Source organism: Cryptomeria japonica, chromosome 9 (genome assembly GCF_030272615.1).
Source record: "Cryptomeria japonica chromosome 9, Sugi_1.0, whole genome shotgun sequence".
Lineage (NCBI taxonomy): Eukaryota > Viridiplantae > Streptophyta > Pinopsida > Cupressales > Cupressaceae > Cryptomeria > Cryptomeria japonica.
Window position 1 is genome coordinate 557,146,326 of NC_081413.1, and position 25,881 is coordinate 557,172,206.

At 35.6% G+C, this 25,881-nt stretch overlaps 1 protein-coding gene across 5 annotated transcripts in view; it reads right to left on the bottom strand.

The window, feature by feature from the left end:
- The window catches only part of LOC131070666 (E3 ubiquitin-protein ligase At3g02290), a 50,423-nt gene extending 24,826 nt beyond the window's left edge, over positions 1-25,597 (bottom strand). For 4 of the 5 annotated variants that reach the window (XM_058006268.2, XM_058006255.2, XM_058006261.2 and 1 more), the window contains exon 1: positions 25,203-25,597. The gene's annotated coding sequence lies outside the window, so the exon portion shown is untranslated. Of the gene's footprint in view, positions 1-23,694; positions 23,769-25,202 lie in introns of those variants that run through there. The other variant, XM_058006282.2, reaches the window with a different exon arrangement.
- Positions 25,598-25,881: the final 284 nt, after the last annotated feature.

The following is a 25,881-nucleotide window of genomic DNA, read 5'->3' on the forward strand; positions in this document are numbered from 1 at the left end:
TACCCTAGAGAAAGGTTTACTTGACTACTTAAAACAAGTCTAATCAGATCTTTTCTTAAACCCGCTTTGATACCATGTTGATTTTATGATCAGAATTCAGCTAAGCAAAGATAAAGCATTAATGAACAATAAGACAGTCGATACCCTGGGAAAACCCTCCTTCTTGAGGGAAAAAAACCCAGCAACAATAATCTCTTTTATTGTTATATTAATGAAGACAGAAATCTGCTGTACAATTGGCCCAAAGACTAGGCCGATCTGAAGTAATGAGTATAGCACCTCTCCTAGGAGCAATTTATACAAAGACTGAGATATCTCCTTAATATATTGATCTGAAGCAATATGATAATATGCTGACAATAGTCGATCTTCCTGAGGTCACACGAACTTGCCTTTTATGAGAATTCGAATATGTCTTCAATAAATTTGCTTGAGTGAATATATACATGCATGGTGACCATTCGTGAAAGGTCAGCCCTCTTCAAAAATGAGGTGACTTTACAAACAGAAGGAGATGACTTTTGGTGAAGAGTTGGCCTCAACAAATAAATATAAATGAATGCTGCCGATTTCATTTTTGGGCGGAGATACCCTCCCGCCGCTATAGAACACTATTAGTATTTAAGAAGATGGGATTGAGTTGTTTCCAAGAGGGGCAGTCTAAATCCAGCCAATAGGATGATTCCCAAGATAGGTTAAGGATCAGTGTCCCGTAAACTTTGAGGGCATAGTCCCAAGATTGGGTAAGGGCTTTGATCCATAAATTTTGAGGGAGCCTATTGAGTTTGGTATCTAAGCGCCTGGCAACATAGTCATCTCCTTCTTCCTTAAAAGTTAAAACTGGAGTAGTGACAAGGATTGAACTTTGCATTAAGAATTATGGATGATAAAATTAATTATCTAATATGATAGAATTAATTGTCTAGTATGGTGGATTGACAATTTATTCATTAATAATTGATAAATTATTTAAAACTATGGAATATCACGGATTTGATTTATGTTAAGGAAAGAGCTAAGAGTAGGGTTGTCTCCTAATCGCTTTAGTTTTAAGTCATAAGTATGTTGAAATAAATTAATTACTGTTATAACAGGCCTAAACTTAGTAGGGGACATCACATCCTTGTAGACAAATGTATTGTTTCTGAAAACAATTTCAGAAATACACTCATCATCTCATAGACAATATAATAAAATGCCAACAGATAAAATAATATTGAGTTTTTCCAAAAAAAACATAGTTTTAGCTTTCAAAAAAACCTAAAGTTCCTAACAAAGGCCACTTGAGAGGATAATGTTCGTTGACTCGACCTCTGGTATTTCCTGCTATAAAAAGGCCTCCTACCTGTCAAAGTTGGCCTTGTACTGTCAAAAAGAGAGTACTTCTACCAGGAGAACTTGCCAAAGGGTCATGATGCATTATATGCATAAATGACCCCATATTCAACCTTATAGCCCAAATCTTGAGAATAAATCCAAACTGACTGGATATCAGGACATATGATGCAGAAAAGAACAACATTAAAATATTCTTGCCAGATCAGACAGAAAATAATGTCCTTGTATAATATTGTAAGATCTCCATTGAGTTATGGGAAAAGAACAATGTTAAACCAAGCAAGCTGGATATACAATTCTCCAAACAACACTGCAGTTCATGGTCGGTCATTATATCAAGTGCTTTGAGTTCTCATTATCACTCTAAATAAACTTGAATTCTACAATCTTCCCATTCAGCAACTTTTTTGGCTACCAAACGCATTCATTTTTCACATGATTTATCTAATGTTTTCCTAAACATTGCATTCGATCTTTGTTTTGCCTCTTGTCTAATGCATTTTAAAGCATGTCTCATTAGTCATGTACTGGCATTGATCAAAGCCTGAGAAACATGACATTGGCAAACACAGAAAACAAGAATTTGATCAAGATTCTTTAAGCAAGAAAGACTTACATTTGACTGAGAATGACTCCATACAAAACATTTTGTATGGGTATAAGTTACAACAACCATATGGGTAGATAAGACTAGCATGCAACTACTTTTAACAATCTCTATAAAGGGTGTACCTTGGTGAAGCCCAAAGCTATGACTAATACCTAGAATATAAACATAATTTGCTCAATTTAAGTAACAAGACACCCTATTATTGATTCTTAAATGAGCAACAACCATTATAGATCGAAGAAAAGGTTGTAATATAGGCAGTGAAATTCAGCTTAAATACTAGAATGATAAAGATGGTAAAATAATAATAATGTTAACAATATCAAATCTAGTCCACAAAAAATCTTGAAATACGATATTCTTAATAAGACAAAATTGAAATGCAATAAAGATTGTTATTTTTTGACTGATCAAAATTATTTTTCTAAGGTGTTCTTAAAAATAAAATGAATATTAATAGAATAAAGATTAATGCCCGTGATCCCCATGGTAAAACTGGTCATTGTACTAATCAAAAAACATCTTGAGGTGAGCAAACTCATAAAATTTGTGATACTCTTGAAACTGAAGATGAATTCCATTTCCTTTTAACGTGCCATGCCCTTAATACTGTGAGAAATAAATTCACCTAGTTTCATAAATCAATAAGCTTTTAGGACCTTGTAGCATAAAAGAATCAAAAAATATTGTGCCTTTGTTTCCACCAAGTTCAAATATGGGAATGATTTTTTCTTGGCTTCTCCTAAGAATTTTTCAAAATTTTTAGGGTTTGATTTTCGAAATTCAAAGGCAGATCATGTTGTTTCTGTGGGTGCTTATTTTTTTCTTTTTAAGTTTGTAATTTGTGATTTTTAATTGTATGAGACCTAGCCGAGCCCATGAATATTTTTTTGTTCGCTCCCGCATATATTATTCGCGTGCGATTTGTTTATTTCACTTCCGGTGCATTATTTTTCCCTCTGCAACTCACAATAGATCAATTGAGATATTTTTATGGTGTGCTTTGTGCGCGACGAATGTTTTTGGGGTTTTTTATTTCACACGGCTGCATTCCTGACCTACGCCTTTTCAGGTCACAATCTGTTTCCTGCGACCTGTGAAAATCATTTCTATGCAGCCTCCAATTTTCTGCAGCTAGGGCACGTCGAAAATTTCAAGATCTTCCTAGGGTTTTGCTTGCCAACCTAGATTTTCCTCCTGGGTTTTGCTGATAACTTTTTTGCAACCTAGGATTTGTAGAAAAATTCCTAGGTTTTCAGTAAATCTTGAAATCTGTGCATTGGGTTCCATGCCAAGGTTTTCAATTGTTTTTGTCTTGGGATCTGTGTCGACTGATCAATAGCTTTTGCCTTGGTTTGTGTGCCTTCATAGGGTTGACTAGTGTTGACCTTCATTTCCGTGATGGCGTCTTTGACCAACATAATGTTGGAGCGTAGTCAGAAGTTCAACAACCGCAACTACAACACCTAGAAACAACACATGATGACCATTTTTGAGTATCATTGCCTTGATCAGCTTGTTCTGGGCAAGACTACTTGTCCTACAACGGTGAGCACACACCAAGACAAATTTTATGAGCAAAATCGAGAGGCTGTCATGTTCATCAAATTATCTATCACAAATGATCAACTCCCTAAAGTAACGTCTAGAAAAATAGCTAAAAAAATCTGGGATCTCTTGAAGAATCTTCATGAAACATCCAACAAGAGTCGATCTTTCTTTCTAAAGAATATGTTGTATGAGCTAGGGGATAAGACCCATGCCATAGGGGGCCAGAAGGGCATGTGACCGCTTTTGGGCTCAATATGGGACGGTTGGGCAACCCTGATTGTATTCTAGTTTCAAATTCTTATAATAGAATGAATTACCTTTATGATCTTGTAAACAATAATTGTTGCCTATGTAAATGATTTATGATTTTGTGTTTACTATATGCCTGATGTGTCTTCAACCTGATTGCTCCATTATATATGTTTTAGGGATTGCTTAATGTTGTCATGTTTTCAGCATAATTACATCATGTACCTTCCTAATGTATGTATTCTTTGTATATATATTACGTGTATTCATGTGATTGCTTCATGTCTAAGATGTTTTTCAGCAAGAATATCTTGTGTCTTTATGTGTTGCTTCATGACTGTTGTGTCTTCAGCATGTCCACTCCATGAGTGCCTTTCTTATATGAGCTTGTACACTACATATATTTGTGTATTGCTTCAAGCCTTACTTGTCTTATGCACATATGTCATGCTCAGTGTAGTGGCATATCACTTTGTATTTTACGTGAATGCTCCATCTATGCTCCATGCCTTACTACTTCATGTTTACATGTGGGCTATTTCATACTTTGTGTATATACTTATGGCTTTGTGCTACGTCTGATAGTTATTTAAGTGAATTGCTTCATGCTTTAAGGGTATTCACGTACCTAATGTGTGTTTCTCTTAAATGTATATACAGTTCATAATTTGTGGATATTTATGTATTTGTTGTGTCTTCAATATGTTGTTCCCATGTATGTTTTATATGTGTACATGTACATTTGTAATGAATGTATAATTATGCGATTGCTCCATGTTTGTTACATTTTCAGCATGACTGTGTCACACACACCTTCCTAATGTATGTTGCACGTCCTGAAAATGCTTCGCATCATGAAATATTTTTAATGTGTTATTCTATGTGTATTTTATATGCCTTTCTCAAATGCTTCATATCTTAAACATAGTTACTTCAAGACTGATGTGTTCACGGAATGCTTATCTCGCGTGCGTTCTCTAAGTGTATGTATCATGAATGAGTTACATGTATTTCACTTGTATGTGCATACCTTAATTGTATTCACTTGTAATACACGACTACTTCACACCTTGTGTATATTCATGTGTATGTTCATGTGTATACTCCATGTTTTATGTAGATGCTTCTTGCCTTATATGCTTTGGATTTACACCTTATATGTATTTGTATGTATGTCTCATGTCTTATGTATTCATGTGTATGCTCAATGTATTGAGAGTGCTTACTTTGTGTATGCTTCATATACATGCTTTGCACCTCCATATGACATGTATGCTCCATATCTTACATGTATTTGTGGATATTGCTACAAGTATTACTTTTGTCTATGCTTCAAGATTTCCATGTATACTTCAAGCTTTGAATGACTTCGTGTGTATTACTCCATGCCATCCTCTTAATGTCTCATGCTTCATGTGTACTAAATATATTCAGGCTTCATGCCTCATTACTTTACATGTATCATGTGTGTACTTCATGTATGTCTCGTGTCTTTATGTATACCTTATGTTTTATTAGGAGATGACTCGATTGGGAAAATTGTCAATTGCTTGAGGATAAGCAATTTTGGGAAGGGCGGACTATCATGTCCCCTCCATTATTATATATATCCTAAATAAAACACTTATTATTATTAATTAATATGAAAATTACCATCAAATGATAATTTGAAATTTATTTATTTATTAAAAATTATTATTTAATTAATATTTATTAAAATTTATTACTAATAATGATCTTGAAATATTCAAATAAAAAAAAAAATTAATATTATATTCTAAACATAATTTATATAGTATAAATTATAAAACATGCGATTAACCTACTCCCATCATCTCTGGATATGAAGGATTGAATATTGCATTAACCCATGTATCAATTAACAAACAACGATATGGATATATTACCGATGCATCCAAGAATTGACTAAGTATCAAAGACTACCAATTGATCATCACTGCATGCTATCGATCTATCATATTACCCATACACAATCGACTAGATTAATAAATATCGATGAGTCCAAGAAAATATATAATATGGTGCAATGTTCGGCGATCATGTTAACATCGATAAAGATAATGTCTCAGCAAATAAACACCAACTATCGTGGTACTGAAGTATCAAATTAGCGGCTGGGTTGTAGAATAGTCAGCAATTAAGGAAAGGGGTCTTTAGGCAGAGATTAAGTCTTAAAATAAAACTGATTAGAGGTGCACTAAGGATGCTAATTGATAAGAATTAACAAATACCAAGAATCGCCATTATCCATTAGGGACAACGCAAGGCATGACTCTTCAATAAGGTGATTCTTCAAAAGGCGTGACCTTTAAGAGATAAAGGTATAAAGAAGTTTCAAATACGAAAAGGATAATATCAGCAATTACATACAACTAAAAATCTAAAATATATAAATATTTAAGGAGAAGAGAGAGACATTATCTGACAACATCTATCAAATCAGATCAGATCAGAACTGTTATTAAGTTACAGGCAGTAACATCCTTGTTTCGGGTGATATGCATAGGGGATGTGTTTAATAAGTAAGCTTCATATATGTAGCCCAATAATGTTTGTATATAGAATTTAATAACAATATTAACCAAGACTGCAATATTGTATAACAGTAATACTTAATTCCATAACAGTGGCAGACCAGATCTGCTGTGCGTCAGATCTGTCCGCCCTTTAACCAGCACCTAAATATAGTAAAAACCAATGTTTAAAGCAGTGGTAGTATCAATGAAGTATCTAAAATGTAATTAACAAATACATTCATAATTAGTTATATTATTTAATTAATTAATTTATGTGTATATAGTCAAATCAGAATAAGGATTATATATATATATATATATAGTAATGTTGTAATATTAATAAGGTTATATACATATACATACGTATATATACATAATGTCTTAATTAGACAAATAACGATATTAGATTGTAAATCAGAAGGAGCTCATAAGAATTATGGATGTATGATAGATGAACAATTTATTTATTAATAGTTAACTGATTGAGCAATGGAATATCACTGATTGGATTCATGCTAGGGGGAAATGTCTCCTAATATATTTAGTTTGAGTCATAAGTATATTGAAATAGATTGATTGTGGTTAAAACATGTCTAAACCTAGTAGGGGACATTACAATAGCTGGATGTCGTCTTCAGTTCACACAAGTAGAGCATTGTTTAGAGGACTCGCACTACAATTGTTGTTGGCTTTGAAGATTATGGTCTTTATAGACTTCTTGATTCTAATGATTCTTAGGAGCATGCCATGGCAGCCAAGAGTACTTCCATCAGCAACCTTTGGCATCAGCAGTATAGCAACTTAAATATTCACTATCTCTCTTAAGTAGTTTGGGAGAGTCTGGTTATTGGGCTACCTGAAATTCAGACTCAATCATGGAGTTTGTGGAGCTTGTTGGGCTGGAAAGCAGCATCGAACTCCATTTTTAGATTGTGACACTTGGAGAGCATCCAAGGTCTTGCAATTGGTTCATGCAGATATCTGTGGTCTGATGAACACTCCATCAGTCACCGGGTGCAAGTATTTCTTGTTATTTGTTGATGATTTCAACAAACGAATGTGGGTGTATTTTCTTAAGCAGAAATCAAAGGTGTTCAACATGTTTTAGAAGTTTAAGGCCTTAGTAAAAAAAGAGTATGGCTGTCAGATAGTCACTCTTCGGTCTGACAATGGTGGAGAATTTTGTTCTACTGATTTCTCCAACTTTTGTACATTGCATGGCATTAAGCATCAGCTTCCACACCTTACACCCCTCAGCGGAACGAAGTTGTTGAGCACAGGAACCGTAGAGTCATTGAGATGGCCTGGACTATGTTGCAGCATAGAAATGTTCCAAAGAAATTTTGGGTAGAAGCAGTTTACACTGCAGTTTATCTACTAACCAATCTCCCACACAAGTTGTTAAGAAGATGACCCCAGACGAAGCTTGGTTTGGAATGAATCCCAAAATCAGTCATTTGAAAGAATTTGGCTCTATAGCTTATGTTTGGATTCCAGATGGCACACCAAACTGGATTCAAAGAGTCAGAAATTGATGTTCACAGGCTACAGTGACAATCACAAGGCTTATCGGTTGATTGATGTTGACACTAATCGTCTCATCTTTAATCGAGATGAGATGTTTGATGAAGAACGAGGGCCTTTTCAGCCTTCTTCTCTTGTTTTGAGCTCAGCCTCTGAAGGTTAGGGATTTGGGTGTTAAACTTCCATTCGGTTCACTTGATGGGAGAAATTTCAGATGACTCTGCGATTGTGGGGTCTCCTAGGCATGACATTGCGCCACCCAACTTTCCTCAGGAAAATCAGGATCCACATCTCGATGAGTTTGCTCCAGATATCCCAAGTGATATTGTTCCTCCTACAATGGATGTTACTACTTCTCCTCTCCAACCTAAGTGGTGGGCCAAGACCATTAGTGACCTTAATGACGATAAAATGATTGAGGGTAGATCAGCTAGAGGTAAGAGCAAGATAAACACATTTAATTTTACTCTTATGGCCAACATTCACATTATTTATGAACCTCGGACATATCTAAAGGCTAAAGGTGTACTTGAGTGGGAACAAGCTATGGCGACTGAACATTAGAGTCTCCTGAAGAACAACACTTGGGTCCCATCCAATCTTCCAACAGGGAGGAAGACCATTGGCCACAAATGGGTATATAAAGTCGAGTACAAGGTTGATGGAACTCTTGATATGTACAAGGCACAGTTAGTAGCAAAAGGGTTTTCACAGAACGAGGACATCAACTATGAGGAGAATTTTGCTCCCATAGCCAGGATGAGCACCATTCGGCTCATCCTCACTCTTTCAACCCAGTTTGGATGTAAAGTCCACCAAATGGATTTCAAGAGTGCATTCCTCAATGGTGATTTGCAATAAGTCGTCTATATGACGCAACCTCCAGGTTTCAAGGTTGCCAGTAAAGAACACCAGGTATGCAAACTAGTGAAATGTAATGTCCCCTTTAGGTTATCTTGAAATTATGGGACAATTAATCTTGTAATCTTATTACTTATTATTAATTATGATATTTGATCACACCATTAACTGAGATATTTGGTAATGTAAAGATGATAATAAGTTAAATGGGTAATTTCAATAGCCCCAGCTATCTTTAATTTAGAAAATTAGATCCATGCTCAAGTGAATTAACCTTGCAATGATCCCTATAATCTCTACTATGTCAGATACGACCACTTAATATACAAGATGATCTGATCTCATGCATTGTTATGTCATTGCTTGTAATAATAGAATTATTATCGCAAATGTGATTCTGTAATTCACGTGGTGTTTGATACCAAATATGATACCAGTAATAAAAAGAAACAGCGTCCAATAATGGGCATTTGGCCTGGCTCACTTAAGCTCCTCCTTGACTGGAATAAAAACCATATATAAACTTCTGCAATTATTTTCCAAATATCGCCCAGAGCAATCTGATGGTCTGTTATTCCTTATATGTCTTTACGAATGTGCAAAGGTGTATGCGGTGTCACTTGCTTTGATATGTTGCTGTCTCGAACTGATATAGCTTCCACCCTATGATTTCCTGTTCCTATCAACACAAACAAAAACGTTACTGCCTGGAACTTAGGCACATTTCTCATCCAATAATCCTCGATTAACTGATTTGATTGGTCTTATGTATTCCAAAATGGTTAGCGTCCTTTGGTAACAATGAGACACTTCCCTTCATTATCGTGCTTCTTCAAGATTACTAATCAGTAACAATTGCTAACTCACTAATTGTTAAGACAATTCAAATTGAAGTACTCCATGTTGTTGTTCATGTAGTCTGCGTAGATATCAATATGTGCTCCTCGTCCATTAATCGTTTCTATATTCAAATTGATGTGTCTTCTTGTAGCATCCGATAGTCGATGTCCATATTGTAAAGGATGTCGATCACTTCATGCTCCCCCGTCGATTACCTTTGCAGAGGTAGTCTCCCTTTAATATAAACACGTTGTCCCATGTTGAGGAAGTCGGCAACTTCATTATTATCTTTTAGAAGTAAATCATATTCTTCCAATTGATCAATTGCTGCCATAAAATGATTCTAATAATACTTCATGTCATCGTTTTCTTCTTATTAATACGCTACATTAGGATGATCCCTGTCGGCTATATTAGTTGTTGCCTTAACAAGGTTGACTCCTTAACATTTCAATATTAGTAGTTCTTCAAGCATTAGACATTGTTCTATTATTAAAATTGTTGTCATTAAGGACTCAATCATTGTTCCACTAATCACTAACTGTCTTGGTAAAGTCCCACCATACTTGGAATACCCATTATGAATTATTGCACATAACATATTCTTCCTATTCTTTAATTATTTCTTCTCTGTTCCTTTATCATCTTTTCTTATCCTTGCTTAATTAAGTTTTCCATTTGCTATCTATAAACATAGGTATTTCCTTATACGATCACCTATATTCTTCAATGTCCTTTGTTGTATGGGATTTGAATACTAGCATAATTTATAAAGATAATACAAGGAGCTTTCTTAATGTTAACAATACTGGATGGAGTCTATTTGGGGAACCTCCAGGTTTCAAGGTTTCAAGGTTTCAAGGTTGCCGGTAAAGAACACCAGATATGCAAACTAGTGAAAGCACTCTATGGCCTCAAACAAGCTCCTCGTGCATGGTACATAAAAATTGATAAGAATTTGCTTGATCAAGACTTCCAGAGGAGTCCTTCCGCTCCCAATTTGTATGTCAGGCATACTGATGGTGATATTCTTCTTGTCATCTATGTTGATGATCTGATCATTACAGCACAATTGATCGACCAAGTCAAACAGAATTTGTGTCAGACTTTTGATATGACAGATTTAGGACTTCTCCATTATTGTCTTGGTGTAGAGGTTTGGTAGACAAATAGTCACATATTCATTACTCAATCAAAGTATGCCAAGAATCTGCTGGATAAATTTCAGGTGCACGATTGCAAACCTGCATCTACACCTATGGAGAAAGGATTGAAACTATCAGCCAAATCAGATTCACCTGTGGTGGATGAAACTTCAGACATCTAGTGAGCAGCCTCATATATCTCACCGCCACTAGACCTGACATCAATTACGCTATGAGCTACATTTCTCCATTCATGTCAGCCCCAAAAGCTGAACACTGGGTTGCTGTAAATCGTGTGCTGAGATATGTGAAGAGCACTCTTGACTTTTGCATTTTGTACAGCAGAAGCAAAGATCCTAGGCTTGCTGGTTTTACAAACTCAAATTGGGCAGGTTGTGTTGATGATAGAAAGTCTACTTCTGGGTATGTTTTTAGTTTGGGCACAGGTGCAGTCACATGGACCAACAAGAGGCAGCAGGCAGTAGCTATTTCCTCGAGCAAAGCAGAATATCAAGGAACTTTTAAGACAGCTTGTGAGGCAATTTGGATTCGAAGGATGCTTGCTGACATGCAATTGTCTCAAGCAGGACCTACTCCCTTATTCTGTGATAATCAAGGGAATCTAAAACTAGCCAAAAATCCAGTCTTCCATGAGCGGACCAAGCATGTTGAGCAGCTTGAGCTTCATTGTCATTTCATCCGCAACCTTGTTGAAAATAGATCTGTGATATTGCGATATGTTCAAACTGAGGACCAGACTGCAAATATCCTCACCAAGTCTCTCAGTTCAAAAAAGTTTGTCAAATTTAGGGGCCAACTTGGTGTGGTTGAAAGACTGACCATTAAGGGAGGGTATTAGAATATTTAATTATATTTAGTCAGTTATTTTTAGTTGTTCTATTAATGGTCATTTAGTGTTTTTATTTATTGGTTTTTAGGCTTCTTTTATTAGAAGACGCAGTTGCTATTTTTGCTTCAGTTTGAAGCTTCAGTTAAACGGTTAGTTCTTTTTTGAACATCGTCTTGTAAATTGCTATATATACCTTGTATATTCATGAATAAAGACGCAATTAATTTTTCACCCTAACTGCACAAAATCGCCATTTAATCAGAGGTTTTTTTGTTGATTTTCAGCACATAATTGAACGCAAACCATTGGGACCTGTTTCACCATCAAATATTTGCTAGATTTCATGATGATGCTGAGGCGAATCGCAAGTAGGCGACTTTGAATGGACCTATATTTCTTATAGATGTTAAGGACAATAAAATAATAGATATGTTCTTTGGTATGCTTGTAAGTTTGATGTTAAGGGCATTAACATGGAATGGTTAAGAGGTGCTGTTTTTTTCTGAGTATTTGAGTGTAATGTCCCAACTTTGAAATATAATTTAATAATAAATAATGATGATAAAATTTAAAATGCAAAAGAATAAAAAATAATAATTAGATTAAAATATAAAGGAATATAATTAAATACAATTAAAATTTGATAAAGTTAATGAATGATCAAAAGGCATGAAATGATAAGTTGTGACCCCCAAATATGAGGTATAAATGGAAGAAGAGAATTCATTTGAAGGCGGGATAATTTGGGAATCAGAATTGCAGATCTGATTTAAATAAGAAGTGCAGATCTGATTGTGAAAGGTTGTGTCCCTTTCAAAGGGCAGAAATAATGAAGAGTTGCACTCTTACAAAGGGTGGTAATGGTGAAAGGGTGTGTCTCTTTCCAAAGGGCAGACATAATGAAGAGGTGTGACCTCTACCTCACATTGAGAGATATAAAGGAAAGGAATCAAAAGCATCCAACGACATCACAATCGATCAGATCAGATCAGATCAGATCAGAACTGTTATTAAGTTACAGGCAGTAAAATCCTTGTTCTTGGTGGTATGCATGGGTATGTGCTTAATATGTATGATTAATATATGAAGCCTGATAATGTTCTTATGCAGAGTTTAATAGTAATATTAATATAGACTGAAGTATGTATGGCAGTCATACTTAATTTCATATACATTCATAAAGCATGAAAGACCAATATATTGAATGGTCTAGCCCTTGACCTTTTGCTAATGCCTTTGTGAGGATAGGTTGGATTTGTGTAGGGAAAGGCAGAGAGATTTGGTCACTAGATGAGTAAATCCCAAGATGGGTAAGGACATATATTTTTGAAACCTTGAGAGAGAGTCCCAAGATGAGCATGAACATATGTTCCTAAGAAACCTTGAGGAAGCCCACTCGTAGACTGTTTCCAAGCGCCCTAGCACAGTAATACCACCATCTTCCATAGGGTTAGGGAAGAAGCGAGGGCGAACCTAAATTTAATTTGTTATTTATTGCATTACATATATACTTCTAATCTCAATAACCTAAGTTAAGACATAATGATGTTAAATGATGTATATAATTATTGGGAAACAACTACCATTCTAATAGGGGACATTACACGTAGTAATGCTTTCCATGTATATAAATCCGAAGACACAATTGTGGGAAATAGTAGACAATGTCATAAATACTAAGGCTTCTATCTGATTTTTTTTACATATTTGAACCTAATAAGAGTACTTGCCAAAAGTAAATATACAAAGCCAGATTAAACTGAAACGAAACTCTATTAGCTTGATATCAACCTAAAGAGGTTTCTTTTCTTGGAATTCTTGTGAACCTGACTCTTCAAAAGAATTTTAACATTTCAGTTGTCAACAATAATACCAAGGCGGTTGTTTAGATTATCAAAGATAGGTTAGGGCAAATTGCCTTTTCAAATGCTAACAAAGTGTGATAATTTGGAGCTTCAATTTGACACTAGCCATCAAGTTTTAATGACAAGCAGGTAAGGTAGTAACAATTGTATAATCAAGTGGGAAGCAAAAGTATATGCATGACAGTATATAAACATTGTGGAACCAGAAGCAGAATTGTTCCTATCAAAAAGATAAAAATCAGCTTGTAGTGCTGGAAAAAATAAACTGAAGCAAAATTTTATATCAAAATGAGGATTGTTTTGGTTATATTTAAATTTCCTATATGTTCTACAGGCTTAACACTTTGTTAATTTGTGAAACTCACTACTTAAATGCATGTCCTGCCATTGTTAGGGAACTATATTCCATTTATTCTCATCATATGCATGAAAGTTCAGAAGGCCTACAAGGAGTACAAGAGTATTATATCAATGCTTTAGACATATAGTGTAGCATTCCATATATGTTGAAGGTATCAGGAAATACATGCCTTGAGAGAAGACATGCCATAGTCCTTTGGGCTTATCTTGATCCCTCCTAAAGCAGGCCTCATATAGTTTCTCTTTAATGATCCAGATAGATTTTAGATGATAGCAACAACAATCCCATTGAAAGGGAATGTTCCTCAAGCTTTGATTTTTCATTAAAACTTGTACCTATAATCTCTCATATTCTCAACTCAAAGTCCATCAAAGTTTTTAACTCCATCATCCAGTTATACACAAAATCAAAGAAAATTTACTTGAATAATAATAGCTAAAACTGTGGCTCAAAAAATTGCTCTCTTCTTTTGTACTCGCAAGTTTTCATTATCTAATAATAGAAATATTTAACACTCCCTTTACTATCTTACAAATCTGCTAAAATAGTTATCAATGAGAACATTTCAATATCATTTATCGTCTTTTGAGATGTAAGATTCTATTTCAAAAGCATTTTCTATTACTTTATCTTTAGCTATTTAATTCAAAACCTATTAAGTTGAACTATGCAATTGCTTCCTTTGTCACGTAATTTCCCTTTTATGCTCTTAATATACTTCTTTCACACTGTTCTAGAAGTTGCAAGTAATATTTGTTGGAGTAAATTAGTATTTACTCATAGCTTAAGTTTAACTTGGGTAAATTATTATTAGGAAGTTAGGTAAACTTTGTTATTATTTTATTGTTTACCTACTTTTAGTAATTTGTGTCGGCTGGTTGAGTTCTACCTACTCTCTAACTACCCTCGCATCTCATTTGTGCTCTCATCTATGCTCTTGCCTATATAAGGAGACCTTATGTACATTGTTATTCATCTCCAATACATTCCTCTTCTGGTGAAATATTTTGTTCTCTATTGTGAAGGTTATATTGTTGTTTGTGGTCCTAGAGTGGAGTCATTTCTCCAACATGGTATCAAAGCCGACATCCAACGTCTCCTTTCACATTTGAGAAGTGTTCATCGATCAATTTGGGATCAACTTCCACGAAAGGTGATTTGCAGTTGAGGCATTCTCCATTGCTCCGAATTAATTGCAAATCCACTATTTCTCTAGTGATTTTACAATTTCAGTTGCCGACGTTTAAAATTTAAAAAATAAAAAAACTCTATTCGCCTTAGTTTATTTGTTGGCTATGAGAGACTTCATTCTCGTCTACTAAAGCAATGCTTGGTGGCGATCGTTCCACTCTACTTCGCTACCATGGTCAAGCACTCCTGTGAAGCAAGTTGTATGGTGAATTGATCTTTGGCATGCCATTTTCATTATCTGGTGACTACGTTTTCGCCTTTGATGGATCGTTTTTTATATTGGTTGGCCATATTTTTTTACAAGTTTTTTTGGATTATTTGATTGAATGACTGTGAATCCATTAGTGGCCAAGTCTCCATAATTGACTACAACTTCACTAAACGGGATCATAAAATTATTGCAGGAAAACTTTCTTATGGTTGTTTGCAAAAATCTTGAATATTCTAGTTTGGTCAAGAACCCAATATTATTTCATTTGCAACAGCGGATGGCATTCTTGGTTGCAAGCTCTATTCGTAATCACAGTAGCCTATTCATAATGGCAGTCTTCAAATACATGGGCTTCTTCATTCTTTTTTACAAGATCAAACTCATTGGCAATGGAGTCAGAAAGTTATTTCTCAAACTTTAGTCTTTATAAAGTTTGTGCAAAATATATTGATTTAGGGTTTTGTTGAAAATAATAGCTAGCTCGGATACCTGACTATTGCATTTTAATGTTGTCAAAGACAAATGTATTATCTCTCATGTAATTCGAATTATTTTTGGGCTGGACCCAAACATGTAACGTGGAGGCAAATAAATGTATTTTTGGGCTGGACCCAAACATGTAACGTGGAGGCAAGTAAATGTAATTTTGTGCTGGCCCCAAACATGTAACGTGGAGGCAAGTAAATGTAATTTTGGGCTGGACCCAAACATGTAACGTGGAGGCAAGTAAATGTAACTTGTCAAATAACAATGTAATTTAAATAAATAAATAAGCAAGCTGACTTGGGGTATTGGCGGCAAAGGTTGGATATAAAACCAACAATAAATGAAGTCATTATCATCTAAGTCACCGCGTTTGAATTCGAATTCGAGTCCGGCAACCATAAAATTCGGATGAAGTTCAGCGAGGGTGAATAATTCGGAAAAATATTCGACATTAAATTCGCCTTATATAATTTTTTTATATATAAGTAATATATCCAATAAACTATTAAATTAGTATAACTATTATTTTTTAAAGAGAAAAGATGTTAAATTTAGATTTATTATAATTAAATATTACTTTTTATAAAAATTAACATAAATTATATAATATTTAAACTTTTATTGAAATCTAAGTGAATATTAAAATTAAAAATTAAAGTTTTGACAGCCAAAAAAATATAAAGGAAAAAGTATTTTTAAATGAAAATAAAAACCTAAATGAAAACTAAAACGATTATCACGCAAGACTAGCCGCATCGCTAGGTTACACGAAACTTGCAGAGCGTTAGGTTTTTCGCATCAGACTTGCAGGGCGTTGGGCATCGGGCATCGCCTCTATTCGAATTTGCAGGGCATCGTTTGGTCGTGTTGAACATGCACGGCATTGCCTCTATTCACGCATGTAGCTTCATGAGAAGTCTGTGAATAGATTCCAGCAAACCCATGAAGGAAGCTCGCATTTTTTAAATACGTTTTTGATCAAAAAACCCTTACCCATTTATCTTACAAATTTAAGCGAACTTAACCGAATTTTTTGGGTTTTTAAAAAATTCGCTGAATTCCAAATCTCATGGATGAAATTCGCCGAATGCAGTGACATAGATTATCATCATCTTCATCACATGTAATCTGCTCTCCAATATTGCTCTCTCTCTCTCTCTCTCTCTCTCTCTCTCTCTCTCTCTCTCTCTCTCTCTCTCTCTCTCTCTCTCTCTCTCTCTCTTGTGCGAAATTATTAAGGTTGGCTGTGAGGTGAAGCTATCAAGATCATCTTGCGAAGTTGATGAAGACTGTCCTTGTGCGAATTTAGTGCTGATCTCCCTTAGTCATCTTCTGCTGATAAGAGCTGCAATCTTCATTGTTATGTAAAGAGAAATTCAGATCTGCTAACTTGCTGATTGGACAGCAATCTGAGATAAGTTCACTTGCCTTGTAATTGCCTACATTTGAGATAATACATATTGTACTTTGTGACTGGGTTTTTTACCTCCAAGAGGGAGGTTTTCCCAAGGTATTGGTGTATCTTGTCTTGTGTTTTCATTGCTGTTACTGTTCTGTTATAATCTGATTATTTGAAATTAACATTTGATTGCTTAAAACTAACAGTTTGTAATCCTGCCATGGAGAATTGGATAGTGGGCCCTCTGTGTTGTTGTGTTTGAGCATTTTGGGGATGTCTTTTATACCACATTTGTGCCAGTAAGATGGTTTTTTGGCTTTAAAAGCCCTTTCACACACTTTGTTTGGTGTGAGCTTATGCTCACAGGGAGTGTGCTCGTCTCTCTCATGCACCTATGGACATTGGCAATCATGGTTTGGTACCATACAATATTGATTTGGAGTAATTTGACTGTCTACTTTAACCATTGTGTTGCTAAAGGGCCCCTATTTCTTTGTCGCTCATTGGTTTGTGGTGGTTGCATGGTGAGCTCCATGTGCTTATTAGCCTGATTTTTTTTTCCTCAGAGTGCCTTTTATAGGCCTTTTTTTAATTTTTGCATAACTTTGCAAACAGGGGCCAATTTTCACAATCCAAATTTCAACGAAATGCTCTTTTCGTCAACTTCGCAATGGAGAAGGTATTTTCCAATTGTTTTGTTGTTTGATATAGAATTTTGTTTGTTGAAGCTTGAATCTTAGTTTTGCACAATTTCAATTGTCGGTCTCTATTCATAACATGAAAAGTGTATTATTGATGTAATCATGGGTTATGCAACACATCCTTCTATTATTACTTCAACTAAGGATAATTATGAGTCATAGGCAAAGGGAATTATAACACATTGTAGGTGGATTAACCTCTTGCCTCATCTTTATGGACTCATATTTGAGCCAAGGACACCATGGAAGCAATCAGTTTGGGGAAATATGAATAATCATATCATAGGGTTGATTGGTTGTAGTATCAGTAAGAACTTCTTCTATCAGATCTACCCTAAGTTTAGAGGTATTCAATGCCCATGCATAGTTTGGACCATTATTTGGGAGATTTTTGGAGTTCCACGTGTTCCTCCATTCCCAGGTGATCTTGCTTCAGATTGCCTTCTTCAACTTGATGATGTTGACAATATTCCCTTTAATGATGATACCTAAAAGGAATTTGAATATGATGCAGCACTTGAGTGTTATGATGATCCCAAGGCTCCTCTTGCGACTCCTACTCCTCCAGTTGCAATCACACGTTCATATCTTGTTGGTGATTCCAAAGAGTCATTGCAAGAGGTATCTATTTGTCTTCCTAGTTGGGATTCCTATTGCCAGACATTGATTCATTGTTTGTGGAGTCTCACATTTCAGATTTGGAGGACTCATTTGAGAGTTTATCTCTCCTATTTGATGATAGTCATGGCACCAGTGTTGCCACTTCATCTTTGTCTTTGGAGCTTGTTCAAAATCGGTTTCCATTAGTTCCTTGCTTGCCACCTTCTATTGTGATTGGGCATGCACCTAAGTGGTTTGTGGCATCTTCATCTATCAAGGACTTTGCAAAATATGAGCAGATTTCAAAGACATCATCCTACATTTGAATTCCACTTCCTAATTCCTATCCAAAATGGCAAGCATTCCTGCATTTGTTCTTGGTTTATCTTCTTCCCAAGGGGAGAAATGTTGTTTGTAGATATTAGACTATGTTTTGTCTTCAAAAGCTCACCATTTTTGCAAGACATTTTTCATTATGGGGGGGATATCATGTCTCCTTTCCCTCCTATGGTGGGATACTTGATTGTATATACATGATGTATGTAGTCCTTCGGGGGTGTGATTGAGTCCTCCATCCATGCATCATCTTGTTTCCTTTCTCTCTTTTGGAGAGGAGTTTTCTCCCATGTGGTTTTCTCCTTTTCTCCGTTTGTGGAGTCTCATTTCATTGCATTGCATTTGCATTGTACATGGGTGCATAAAATGGTTTTGTAGCCGAGACCCAAATTGCATCTTGCTTACATATTGCATAATAATCTTCTCCCTAAGTTGCACTTAAAGGGAACATGGGTGCATAAAATGGTTTTGTAGCTGGGACCCAAATTGCATCTTGCTTTCATATTGCATAAAAATCTTCTCCCTAAGTTGCACTTAAAGGGGGAGAGGGGAGGGGGGCTGTTGGAGTAAATTAATATTTACTTTTAGCTTAATTTTAACTTAGGCAAATTATTATTAGGAGGTTACGTTAACTTTATTATTATTTAATTATTTACCTACTTTTAGTGATTTGTGTCGAGTTGTTGAGTTCTACCTACCCTCGCATCTCATTGGTGCTCTCATCTCCACTCTTGCCTATATAAGGAGAGCTTATGTACATTGTTATTCATCTCAAATACATTCATCTTCTGGTGAAATATTTTGTTCTCTATTAATAATTACAGCTGAGTATGTCAAAAATTCATTTGCTAACGATATCTTGGAGGATAAGGTGCAAGATGGTAGGTTTGAGGTGAAGGATGAGCTGATTCTCTATAAAGGACGTGTGTATATTACACTTGAATCCAAAATGAAAGAGAGGATTTTGGAAGCTTGCCATAATGCACCATTAGCTGGCCACCTAGGATTCTACAAGACATACGAACAGGTAAGGGAGTGATTTTCTTGGAAGAGAATGAAAGGGGGTGTAATGAAGCATGTAAGGGAATGTAAAGAGTGCCAATAAAATAAAGCAGAGCACGTTTTTCCAGCAGGGTTACTGCAGCCTTTTCCCATTCCAAATCAGAAATACTAGAGCATATCAATGGATTTTATCACCAGGCTGCCAAAGGTTCAGGGTAAAGATTGTTTATATATGGTGGTTGATAGACCCACAAAATTTGCTCATTTTCATGCCATATCATCAGATTTTAGGGCACCACAAGTGGAAGACCTGTTTTTTAAGGAAATTTTTAGACTTCACGGGCTACCTAAAACAATTGTAAGTGACAAGGACAGCAGGTTCCTTTGTATGTTTTGGCAAGAATTGTTTCGTGTGACAGGGACAGAATTAACACCTAGTACTAGTTATCATCCACAAATGGATGGGCAAACAGAAATAGTGAACAAATGGGTTGAGGACTATTTGATAAATTATGTAACAAGACAACAGACTACATGCGTTAAATGGTTGCACTTAGGAGAATATTACTACAACACAATTTACCATATATCCATTGGTATGACTCCTTTCAAAGCCCTTTATGGCTATGATGAGACCTTTTTTTTGGATCTGATTTTTACAGATAGTAGGGCTCCAAGTGCAAAAGATATGGTCCAACAAAGCAAAGAAAAGACATCATGGAGGCTCTCAAACAAAATCTGCAACAAGCTCAGAATCAGCAAAAATTATATGCTGATAGGCACCAAACTGAAAAATCATTGAGGCAGGGGACATGGTGTTTCTAAGGTTGCAACCCTATCGACAGTCCTCAATCCAAGGAAGTGGAGAAAAAAATTGAAACCGCGTTTTTTATGGACCTTACAAGATCACAAGGAAGATTGGGGAGGTGGCTTATGAGCTGAAATTACCAATGCTTTCACAATGATTTCCATGTCACATGCCTTAAGAAGGCCCTTGGACAGAAGATTACCCCCTTAGTGGAATTACCACCACTTGATTATAAGGGAAAACTAATTCTTGAGCCTGAGACAGTCCTGAACATGAGATAGAAGAAGCTAATGAACAAGGTGATTCCAGAATATATGGTGAAATGGAAGGGTCTGCCACTAGAAGATGCAACATGGGAAAGTATAGAGATTTTCAAGCAACCCCAACCTGAAATTGCTTGAGGTCAAGCAATTAGAGGATGGGAGGACTATAATGAGACCAAATTGAAGAAGGGCCAGTCGGCCTCCCAGGTGGTGTTTCCCAACACCCTCTTTTTGTGCATTTACTTTTTATAGCTAAAAAATTGGAAATTTTAATAAGTAAAACTATAACAAATTTCCAATATCAATTTGGACCAACTTACTAAACATTGGTTTAGTAAATTAGAATAAATATTGTTTTTTTTTTTATTAATTTTGTGAGCAAACCTGGACTTATTTTGTGAGCCGACCTGAAGTCAGTTTAGGCCAATACGGCACAGGCTACCTATATATAGGGGTGGCATTTGGTTTGGTTTAGTCATGCAAGTTTTTATCAAGCGAATTGCCTTGGTGCACATCTGGTCATTGGAACGAAAAACTCCAGGGCCATCACCACATAGTACGACTCCCCCTGCCTAGTGCGTTTGATCTTGCAGATTGCAATCACCATTTCTACCCTAACAAACAATTCGGCCAACACTGCAGAGCCATGATCCAAGGAAAAAGGACTTGTTGCAGCCAGCAAAGAGGTCCAGATTAAACTTCCAGGTCTGCGAATTTCAGGAGTCACAATTCAATTATATGACTGTGTGAGAGAAGCCCAGGAGGATGATTTGATTGGCAGGAGGGACGCCATTGCCTTTGTAGTGTGCCTGCGACACCTACAAAGCCAATATAATGATTGCCAGGCAGACACAAATTACAGTGAAGAATAATGTTGGCCGTCTGGAGGTATATAAGATGATTTCTGCCAAGTACCTTATATTCTGTATATGTGCAGTAATATAAAGTTTGCTCAGATTTCAGATATGAATAGATCTGATTATGGGTTGCTATCTATGAGGTCTGTAACACTTATCTGAAGACTTTGATTTTGTCACTGTATAAGTTTGTAACCTAGAATATAGATGGCTCAATTCTGAGAGTAAGGCTTTGTTGTGCATGGGTCTATTTCATGTTAAAACTGGTGTTATTGATCCTCATAAACATTTTGAAATTCAAATAAGAATTGTTCCCTTTTATCAGAAAACAAATTATTTGTAGTTATTTGTGAAATCTGTTACAACTGTGTTTTTGCATGAGTGGGTATTTTTCATATGATCTAGGAGACCAATCATTGTACATTATCACAATGTTAGACCAAACAGAATGCAGAATACAGTTGCACCATGGGCTTTGTCAAGATACCAACAACTCTGGCTGAAACCATAGAGCCTAACTCATCGCAAGCACTTCCAATAATACTGGTACGGCTTTCAACTCTCATTCTGCAATGCTGCCAAAAAATGACAACAGCTAAAATATGAACAACCGGAAGGCAAGAGGTTGCTTTCCTTGTAACCATTAAGCCATCTCTTCATCTTCCAAAGTTTCCATTTTGGGTGAAAATCAAATTCAAACTCTTGGATCTTTGTACAAAAATTACAGGCTTCTAAATTGATATTACCTGTTGTTGCATTTTACTTGGGTTCTATTCATTCTGTCATAGTACTCTAACTGCTGCCAATAATAATTTGCACAGACCATTTCCACTCATAACACTTCGTTTTAGGCTTTTAACATGTTGTCTCCAAATCACCACAGGGTTTTGGATCACATAGATAATAACAATTACAACATTTGTCAATGACAACTCAGTTGTAACTTGTAATGAATGAAATGCTTCTGGAATGAGCTGTATGAATTTTGTTTGTATTGATGTTTCAGATGACACCATCATCAAGATGAGCAAAAAATGATGAGTGGATTGATTGCAGACTTAGCCAGTCGTATGTAACCTTACCAACTACCATAACTCAAATTTATATCTGGATAACATTCCTTTATTAATGTTAAGATAGCCATGTAGAACTAGAACAGCATTTCCTAACAAAACTATATTTGTTTTCTTTGCAGATAGTTTATATGATAAAGATACAGGTGGAACATCCAACTATTAGATTGTGACGATCAAAGAAGAAACATTTTGGCTATAACTAGAATGTACTGAACATGAATATTGTAATAAGCATTACTAATAGCAGTTTTTGAGATAGGTTATTGGTTGTTGAAAAGCGAATATTCAAAACATCCACTATTTCCCCGAGCTTAATTTAGATTATTTCTGAAAAGAATTTGTCAAAAGATTGTTGTGGAAAGTGAAAAAATATGAGTTAGAAATTAATCCGCTTTTGGGCCATTTCACAGTGGGTAATTTCTTACAATAAACAAATAATTTACTCATCAGAGAGAGTGATCCAGGATAAGACAACAACTCAAATAGTTAGATAATGATAGCTGCAAGCATTCCACTGTATCTATAAATGCAAATAAGATTTGACTATGGTGATGGTGATGGACAAAAACATTAAACATACAAGCATGACTTGGGTTCAATTCACCTGCTCAAATTTACTGCAGTTTTAAAGAAGCGGTGTTTGGGGGTAACTAAGTTACAGAGTGACCCACACTTACAAACTTAAGATTGTACTCCAATAATATACCTCACACTCCATTAGTGGATGCCCATAACATCAGCCGAGACTATTCACTCTACAACAACACAAACTCTCATGCTAGGTCAAAATGGGCTCAATATCCCTTGTAGGCAAAACCCCAAGATCCACAAAAACAACCCAAGCAAACTGTTTCTCGTATGCCGTATAAATTACAGGGCCTTAAACGCATTGATCTACCTCCAATTCTAAAGTAAAACACTCATTGTAGGAAAAATAAATAGCAGAGTACCGAATCAGCTTAAACCACACCTACAAAAATCATTACATAAAGAAAACTTGTGGTTTTAGTGTAGACTCTGAACAATAGCATACCTGTTAAATTGCACTTGCAGCAATTTTTTCTCTCCTCTACTCAGGTAATTGTGCAGGTAAACTATATAAGCATTTTTGCAGGAATAAATTGGGTATGTTGCCAAGCTAAAAACTCTGAATTCTTGGAGCATTGGAGATGCTCAATTTTCCTTCTTTCTAATATAACTCGGAAAATATTTGTTAAAAATGATGAACTTGCTTGTTTAGAACATCGTAAAAGTGGCCAATGTGGAGATGCGATTTAGGCTCAATGCTTACATACATCATGGCCTGCGAATAGCGAGTTAAGATGAAAAATGGATTTTTGTTTGTAATGATGTAATCCATCATCAAGATGAACAAAAAATGATGAGTGGATTGCAGACTTAGCCAGTCGTATGTAACCTTACCAACTACCGTAACTCAAATTTGCTTAAATTACAAGTATGTTTACACAACATCCGGATAACAATCCTTTATTAATGTTGACATAATTATGTAGAACTAGAACAGCATTTCCTAACAAAACTAAATTTGTTTTCTATGCAAATAGTTTATATGATAAAGATACAGGTGGAACGTCCAACTATAAGATGGTGACGATAAAAAAAAGACATTTTGGCTATAACTAGAATGTACTGAACATGAATATTGTAATAAGCATTACAGATAGCAGCATTTGGCATAGGTTATTGGTTGTTCAAAAGGGAATATTCCAAACATCCACTATTTCCACACGCTTAATTTCACATGATTTCTGAAGAGAATTTGTCAACCGATTGTTGTGGAAAGTGTAAAAAAACGAGCTAGACATTAATCAGCTTTTGGGCCATTTCACACTGATTAATTTCTCACAATAAATAAATAAATTACTCGTCAAGGAGAGTGGCCCAGGTAAAGACAACAACTCAAATGACTAGATAATGATAGCCGCAAGCATTCCGCTGTTATCTACAAATGCATTTAAGATTTCACTAAATTAGGTTACTCAACGCCTCTCCCCAGGTGCCGTGTAATGGTGATGGTGATGGACAAAAATATTGGGTATACAAGCATGACTCCGGTTCAATTCACCTACTCAAATTTTAACAGCAATTTTAAAGAAGCAGTGTTTGGGGGTAACTATATTATTGTAGTCCAATAATATACCTCAAACTCCATTAGTGGGTACCCATAACGCCAGCCGAGACTAACAACGAAAAACAAAATTACCTCGGCAATATATGGGAATACTAGAGCCAATTTTATTCAATATACAACAACAAAAACCCTCGTGCTAGGTCAGAATGGGGTCAATATCCCTTGCAGGCAAACCCCAAGATCCACAAAACAACCCAAGCAAACTGTTTCTCGTATGCCGTACAAATTGCAGGGCCATAAAACCTTTGATCTACCTCCAATTCTAATGTAAAACACTCATTGTACAGAAAAATAAATAACAGAGTACCGAATCAGCTTAAACCACACCTACAAAAAAACATTACACAGAAAACTTGTGGCTTTAGTGTAGACCCTGAACAATAGCACACCTGTTAAATTGCACTTGCAGCGACCTTCTCTCTCCTCTCCTCAGGTAATTGTGCAGGTAATCTACAAAAGCGTTTTCGCATGAATAGATTGGGTATGTTTTTTATATTGGGTGTGTTGCAAAAGCTGAAAACACTGAATTCTTGGGAGCATTGGAGATGGCTCAATTTCCTTCTATCTAATCAAACTCAATATATTTGTCAAAAAAAATGGACTTCCTTGTTTAGAACATTATAAAAGCAGCCAATGTGGAGATGCGTTTTAGATCATTATAAAAAGCAGCCAATGTGGAGATGCGTTTTGGGCCCAATGCTTGCATGCATAGTGGCCCGCGAATATCGAGTTAAGCTGAAAAATGGAATTTTTTGCCCAATGCACTCATCTCTTATGGCGCTTGGATTGAGACATGCATCTCTTAGCGCTTGGATTGAGACATTTTCCACTTCGGTGTGAAATTTATTTATAGTAGATTTAGTCTATAAATTCGATAATTTTTATTTTTATTTTTATTTATGAGGAGTATTTACTTTGTCAAATAGATATCTTGGGTCAATATATTTGTCTCTTATGTTGTAAGTCAATGTACTTGTTTTTTATAATGTCGAATTTATGTTGATGTGATTTTCATTTTATGCATTATGTTGTTAAGCTAGTATGTTTGTTCTTAAATTGTTGGACCAA